The 8162-nt window shown below is 43.1% G+C and overlaps 1 pseudogene; it reads right to left on the bottom strand.

Moving 5' to 3' along the window:
• Positions 1–6838: 6838 nt before the first annotated feature.
• On the bottom strand, positions 6839–7167 carry LOC130707056 (transcription and mRNA export factor ENY2-like; annotated as a pseudogene).
• Positions 7168–8162: the final 995 nt, after the last annotated feature.

Genomic DNA, 8162 nt, shown 5'->3' with positions numbered 1-8162 from the left:
GTTGATTTGAGAACTAAATTTGCGCTTCTGCATTCTTTGGCCATTAATGAAAGCTTGTGCTGTTCCAGTCTCAGCATAGGTTTCATTATTGGCTGTGCGAATCTGAGCGGAAAAAGAACCTCCCTGGGTGTCGGCGCCTGGCTAGGACTTTAGTGAGGGTCCAGTTGACCAGTTTGGTAACAGTTCCATTTAGGAGGTCAGCCTGGGGTCCCAGGACTCTGCATTTTTCCAGGTGGTTTCCATCCAAGAGGTCCAACGATTACATTCTAGGAAATCTTTTTTACCCCTTGCTATTTCTGAAAGCTACTTAAGGATAGGGGCTGCATCCTCGCCTAAATCCAGAAAACGCTTGTTGAGTGAATGACAAAACGATGGATGAAAGTATGAATGAAGTTAGGGGAGTCAATCATTTTACTACACAGGTCCCAGCAGCTCCCGTTACTTCCGGCCGCAGAACTGGCCCTTTCAAGCCAAGCCTCTTGGGCAGGCTCTCGCCGCGACTGGAGGCATGCTGGACTACATTTCCCAGAGTTCCAAGGGATCGCTGCGCAGGCGCACTTGGAAAACTCGGGCGTCTCTCTCCTCCGCAGAAACTGGCAGGTCGTTGCCGTCCTGCCCCAGCCTGTCCTCCTGTCCTCCTTGTCCCGCAGTCTGAACTCCAGTAGTTCTGCTAGTGTATGTGTGTCGCTGCAGGCTGGACTTATGGCCTCGCCGTTGAGGTTCGACGGGCGGGTGGTACTGGTCACCGGCGCGGGGGGAGGTGAGTACGCGAAGGCTAGAGGGCCGGCGTCCTCCAGCGGTCCGGGATCCGCACGCAGCTGTAGCTGCGATCTCAGCATCTGGGCTGCGGGCAGCGGTGGCGGGGCGGCTTGGGGAGCGAGCGACTGGACTCGGTGGGGTTGAGGGTGGGAGGACGGACAACGATTGTTCTCCGGGCGCCTAATCGGCTGAGGATGGTGAGGAGGGGCTGGCCAGCCTTGAGTGGGGAGCCAGAAACTCCTGGTGCAGCCCACTTCTCCACCCGCCCCCAACCCTGTGGGAGCTTCTCAAGGCTTCAGGTCTTGAGAGGAGAGAGGCCCGGCTCGGCTGCGGGTTGCAAAACTAGGTAAAATTCATCCCGACGCCCGTCTGTGCGTATCGATTGCGACTCTTCCTGTTAATAGACTCCCTAGGCCTCTGTCAAGTGTTTTAAACGTGGCGGGAAAGCCGTCTGGTGGCTGGAATCACCCCCGCAGTAGTAGAGATGTCAGCCCCTTGCCTTTGAAAAGTCAATCATCTTTCCCTCTGTCAGGTGATTTTAAGTTCTTGAGAGGACCTTCTTTAAAAAAAGGCATCTGATAAGAGTCCTCCTTTTTGGACTTTGTGTGTTTATCAAGCGGATTGCAAACTCCAATGCCTGCAGGACTCAGGCAGGCGATAGAGGAATAAAATGAGAGTGGGGTGGGGGCAGTAGGAACTGGAGAGCAGAGGCCTTTCTGAAGTGGGCCAGATCTTCCTGTATTTCAGAAGCCAAGTGGAGATTGGTTATGTGAAATAACCCTATTTTTATTTCTATTTATTTATTTATGGCTGCATCAGGTCTTTGTTGCGGTGCGCGGGCCTCTCATTGCGGTGGCTTCTCTTGTCGCAGAGCCGGGCTCTAGGCGCGCAGGTTTAGTTGCTCCACGGCATGTGGGATCTTCCCGGACCAGGGCTCGAACCCGTGTCCCCTGCATTGGCAGGTGGATTCTTAACCACCGCACCACCAGGGAAGTCCCCAAATAACCCTATTTTTAAAGGACAAAATTTAAGACAAAGCACTCATACCCACACGGATGCTTTGCAGTGAGGTTTTACACTATTTCCCACCTGTCCATGATCTCTGTAATCTCCAAGTGCAGGGATCTTGACCTAATGGGCCTTTGATTACCCACTGGTAGTGCCTTATACCTAGAATGGACCTAATGCAGAATTAATTTGAATTATATATTAAAAGTCACAAACAGTGGAATTCTGACAGTTAATTCATACGTATTTTCACGTCTCCATTTATAAAATGGATTCACATGCTTCCTTTCAGAAAATATCTTTAGTATTAATTGGTGGCCAAATGTTTTCTATCCGTAGCTATATTTATTCTAAAATGATTATGTTTTTGGGAAAACATTTTGTTTACACTTTGCTTTTGATGGAAATAATTAAGTAAAGCACTCATGTTTTAAACCTCTTTTGACAGTGAGTGATTCACAGTATGAAATACATTTTATACCAGGACCTGGTATGCACACACACACACACACACCATATTTGAAACAAGCTCATGACACGGTACATAGTAAATGCAGTGCACTTTGAACGTTTCTATTCTGTTTCATTAAGTAAATGCAGATTACAACCCACTAAATTGATTTTGTGAAGTATTAATGGGTTGTGACTAGACAGTTCTGAATTTAGCACCTCCTGTTCATGAACTGATCCGTATTTTAAAGAGCCTGGATTATGATACAATTACTAGCCATTAGATTTGAATACTGATCTGGGGCAGATATAATTTTGTGGTAAAGTTGAGACTGTCATTAGGTCTACACTGGGCCATCATTATGAAAGAGAGAGTGAGATCTAATTCCAGTCCTCTCATGAAGACTGTTGTCCTTGAGGTCTTGGGGTTCTCATTTAAGGATACATATCTGTAGAATTGAGGCACTGCTAAACATCCCAGGAGGGTGTCCGTGAATGCCTGCCAGGCCTGTGTCTGGGAATTAGTCTGACTCCAACCCACGCATGTTCTAGAGATGAATAGAAATATCTTTGCACTATTCAGGTGCTGTTGTTTAGCTTGGAATATTGAATAGTTTAATGGGAGACCTGGAAGGAGAGGTTTAGAATTGTCTAGGATTAAGGGAAACAATTTTGCCGTGATGGGTGGTATAACGGGAATTCGTATTTATTAGCTGATTGTAGTAGTTGCTGGGGATGTAGTTGTGAGAGTGGTGGAGGTGGGCCGTGGAAGAAGGGAGTCTGGCCATTGTGAATTTGAGATGGTTATAAAATAGCAAGCTGTAGCTCTGGAGATAGTGAGAAGTGTGTGAGTAGTTGGAGATTCTGGAGTCAGGAGAGGTTTCGAAGTCATTTGACTTCCTTTGATTGGTAAAGCTAGAAGGTGAAATAGTCCAGGAAGCTAATCTCAGAGGCTCTGTCAGCTTGAAGCAGAGAGAAGTCTAACCCACTGAAGAGAGCACTGAACAAGCACTGTGAGAAAAGAATGAACTGATATTTGACAGTGCTAAAGAAGTTAAGGTCAGAAGAGAAATGGGGGAGAGAGGACGGTTGACAATGAACTTCGGTGTGGGAGAAAGTTAAGACAGGATTTAAAAGAGGATTAAGAGAAAATAGAGGCTCTTGGCTTTACCTTTTTGTGCATTTTGACTGTAAAGATGTGCTGGGCATTGTGGGAAATGTAAAAGAACGACATAATCTCAACCTACAAGGACCTTCTAGTTTAGTTGGGGAGACAAAGACACATAAAGTATTTAAATAATGTTTATGTAAGCACAGATATAAAAACGTTGGAGGACACTTAACGAACCTGTTAATGGACGAGTGGTATTACAGGGAAACAGGGAGGAGAATGTCACTTTTAACTTTATATACAGATTTGTGTACAGTTTGCATGGGCCTTTATGGTAAAAGTAGATTACTGACATATCTTTTCAGAGAATTGTATAGCTTGGTTTTGAGATAATTCTCTGATTAACTTAGATCAATCTCTACGAGAGACATACCCCATTCCTTTCATCTGATGATTTTCTTTGTTACCATTTTTTTTTTTTTTTTTGCGTTCTGGTTATGAGTATTTGATTTCTCTGAAAACCTCATGTTTAGAGCAAGTGCTTCAGCCTAGATCTGATAAAATATGAGGAGACTTGAGTTATTATATTGGGTGGGTTCTCTCTCATCCATTCAGAGTGGATTAAATTTTAAAATAAATTATTTGGTGATCTTTTAGTTTTGGAAAACTTTATAGTTTGAGTTCTTTTTAGAAGAGCCTGATAATTTAGCCATCTCAATATTTGTTTACATGTTTATCAATTAATTCAAATTAAATTTAAACTACCAATTAAATTTCTCAATTACATTTTAAAAAACGTGTGCACGGGGCGTCAGGGGCACGAGGCGGCGCCGGCCTGGCGCGGGGCTGCGGCGGCCGCGTGGACCGGCGCCCGGGGCGGCAGAGCGGGGGCGGGGCTGTGGTTCCGGAGCGCAGCCCCGCCGGCCGGGCCGAGGCGCTGGGGCGCCGGGGACGCGTGGTGGGCGCAGGGCAGGGGCGCCGGCCCGGGCAGAGGCTGCCGGAGAGCCGCAGGCCTGGAAGTCCGCGCGGGTCGCCTGGAGACGACGCCTCCGCCAGGCCCTGCTCGAGGCCGCCCCCGCACCGAGGCGCACTTGGCCGCCCGGTGCCCAGGGCGCGCTGGGCCTCAAACCATGCCGGTGTCTGACCAGGCGTTTGTCACGCTGGCTACCAATGACGTCTACTGCCAGGGGGCCTTGGTGCTGGGGCAATCATTGCGGGACCACAGGGCCACCAGGAGGCTGGTGGTGCTGGTCACCTCTCAGGTGTCCAACCTGCTCAGGGAAATTCAGATGATCCACATTGACACCAGAAGAAGTGAAACCCTTCTGCTGACCAGTAACAACGGGAGACATGGAGAATGTTATCAAAGGCTTATCTGGGGGGAAGGACCTGGGCCTGGGCAATTGTAAGGGATGTTCTGTAAAACTGGGCACAGTAAATTTCCATGCAAAAAGAAAAAAAACAAAAAAACAAAAAAACGTGTGCATGTTAAAATAATTTAAACAATGCAGAAGTAAGCTTTCCACTCCTTGTTGCTAGTTACACAATTCTGTTCCCCAGAGGCAACCACTAATTGCCAGTCTCTTATATAGTCTTCCTGAGATATTCTCTGCCTATAAAATTTATATGGGCACGTATCCATTTTTGGATGTATAAATTTACACCTCATACCTTTGAGTCTGAATTAAATATTTCCTGTGTGTGGTGATTATGTAGTCAAGGTTCAGAGCAGGATATAGAAACCACTAGATATTTGAAACAGGAAAGGACTTAATTTAAGCAGTTGGGTTTTAGGCAGTTCCTCTTGGAATTCCTTATGGAACAGTATAAAACTGGTCCATTAGGGGAGCCACTACCTCTGAGGCTACCATTGGAACTGCCACAGCCCAAATAGCCACTGGCCCCAGGGATCTAGAGAATGGAAGCCGCCATCCAGAAATTAGGGAGCTGGATCTAGAAGCTGCCACTATACCTGCTTAATACCTAGAAAGCCTCAAGAAATCAGCTTCTTAACCAACAGTAACATCCAAAAGTCACAGTAAGGTGGCTTCTGCCTCATTCCCTCCTTCCACATTTCATGCAAATGTGTTTAATGGTGGAACCCAATTCACATCTAGCATCCATCCTAGAGCTAGGTAGAATGATAGGAAATGGTTGGTAGAATAGGTGGAAAATACAGTTTGAAGCTTTCCAACCCCTGAAAGTAGAAGTAGGTGAAGTAGAGGCTGAGAGTACCAATGAAAGCTCTACCTTTGTAATGTAATTAATTGTTCACCAGTTACTTTGCAATAGGGATTGAGTTGAGTGGACCAGAAAAATTATGCTAACATTTGCTCAACCTTCTGATTTTTTTCTTTTTTTTCAATAGGATTGGGCCGAGCCTATGCCCTGGCTTTTGCAGAAAGAGGTGCATCAGTTGTTGGTAAGTTGATACATTTTTCTTTTCATTCAGTAGCTGGGAACTAAAATACAGTCTTCACAAGCCAGAGGCCTTTGTATTCACATGAAATAATTTGTCAAGGTCAAATTTCATCACTAATTTTTTCTTCTGCCAGCAAAATTTTTTTCCCCATTGAGGCTAACTTTGTAACTTACTTTTTAAAGTGAACTAGTTTCACAGAATTTGCAACTTAATAGAACTGAGAAAGATGAGCTGACATTCATTATATAAAAGGAAATTCTTGAATTTGGTCTATTGTGGGCTGTAATTTTTCGATGTAGAAGACTGGTGCAAGATGAATCCTTGTAAGTCTAAATATATTGATAAGGTAAGAAATAAGTGCATTTTCATAACTAAATGTTTGGAATCAGGGAATCCAAAGTGTTTTCTTTTTAATCTCTTTCATAAAAATTTTTCAAATGGAAGCTTTTATAACAGTTAAAAATTTTTTAAATTAAAGGGGCACTTGCATGAGTTTTATTATGGGGGGATCAGTTGGAAGATGGTGTATTGAAGAATACACCAAAAGTGGGAGGTTTTAGTAATCTTAGTGATTTGCCTGATGTACTTGGCAGTTGGTATGGACCTAGGAGTGGATTTGTCTACAGCCAAGTCTTTGTGGGGAATATCTAAATGAGTGCCAGGTAGGTACATAGGGCAGATGTATGGCCCAATATTTATTAATATCTTTCCTGGGCTAAAATTGTTGGCCCACATCATTGTCCTCCCAATCCCAGTTTTCCTACATCTTATCAGGGAATACAGAGAGCCAAATTTATCCCAATTTGTTTACGGAGATGTGTAATAAAAGACTGAAGAAGCAGCCATGTTTTCTAAACAAAGAAGACCTAAGCAGGATATTGAATATAATTTGCTTCCTCAGCATATATCTTTTTTTTTTTTTCATTCATGAGATATTTAATAAAATAACACATTTCGGGAAAAATATCAATACAGTTGTATACATCATTACTGAAAACTGTATACCATCATACAAAAAAGGATTTTATTTTGGGAAATCAATTCCTAATTTATGGCAAGTTTTACTTTCAGAAATAAAACCACAAAACAGCACAATCTAATTCAATCTTAAAGGCTGGCATGCTGAGCAAGGAATGTTCTTATTCTTTGTAGGAGCTCCTTCTTTACACTGTCAGGTACCAGGGCTCTGCCTTTTGGTGTGATTTCAGCCACCAAGTCATCAACAGTAACTGTTCTAGTCCTTTTTCTTTAATTACCTTTACAGTGTGCCTTCAACTGATCCTTCCAGCCACATTCAATTAATTTAGCTCTCAGCAACTCTTTGAGGCCTTCTCTTTCTCCAGTTTCTATCAACTTTTGGTTAATTGCTGCTCTCATCTGCGCATCTTTGTTCATCTTGCTAACCACACTCTTCGGCTGCCCGGACCTAGCATATATCTTTATGAAAGGGACACAGCGACTTTGGATGTTCCTTGTTTAAGGTCATAGCCACTGTCTGTTAATCCAGTCTACTTCTTGGGGCAAGGACAAATTTTGTATTGTGGTATTTGGTCAGGGCATGTATAGTTCAGGCCTTTTTTGCCAGATTTTCCCCAAAATATTTCATGTCAGGGCCTAAAGGCACATGTTGTTACTTTTTTTTTTTCTTTAAAAAAAAATATTGTTATTTATTTATTAATACTTAAAACTTTTTATTTATTTACATCTTTTCCACTCAATTCGGTAAGTGCCAGTATCTCATTTTATCTTTTGTATCTCTTAAAGTTCCGAGAATGTTGCCTTTTGTAAAGAAGGGACTTTGTTCATTCCTTCCTTTATTGTTTGCTGTAGCCCTTTTCTGGGGGTGGGGCGGGCTGGGGAGTGGTTGGTGTGTCTTTGAGATTGGTTGAATAAATTTCTGCTTTTTTTTTTGTGACTAAGTTATAATCTTAGTTTATAAACTTGTTTTGTAAAACCTTTTGCAGCAGTATGTGTTTATGTGGATCAGTTTTCCTATATTTATTTATTACCTTTGAATTTGTTGAACTCAGATTGGAGTTTTTCAGTTCTAAGAAAAAGGTAAACAGGGACAGTGTATCTGTTTATTTTGTCATTGCCTCAGGGATGGTATCGCAGCAAGTGCTTGTGAGAGTCCAAAAAGGCAGAAAATTAGTGTTTTGGGAAAAATATTTACCAAACTAGGCTGGAGAGCCAGATTTAGTTTAGTTTAGTTTCTGTGAAAATGTAGAACTTTTCACTGATATTTTCTACCACTTTTTAGCCTGTGACCTAGCTGTGAACTTTCTGGGCTACCAATGGGTTTTGTTCTTCCCTAACCACCACTACCCTCTGCTTTAACTTTTTTAAAACACAGATGCCCTGAGTCCAGGTTGTATCATGTGCACTAACATTTCTCCTGTGTTAATTTTGTTC

The sequence above is a fragment of the Balaenoptera acutorostrata genome, chromosome 2 (assembly GCF_949987535.1).
Source record: "Balaenoptera acutorostrata chromosome 2, mBalAcu1.1, whole genome shotgun sequence".
Taxonomy (NCBI): domain Eukaryota; kingdom Metazoa; phylum Chordata; class Mammalia; order Artiodactyla; family Balaenopteridae; genus Balaenoptera; species Balaenoptera acutorostrata.
Note: the sequence above shows the minus strand (reverse complement) of the source record. Positions and strands in the feature narration are given on the sequence as shown.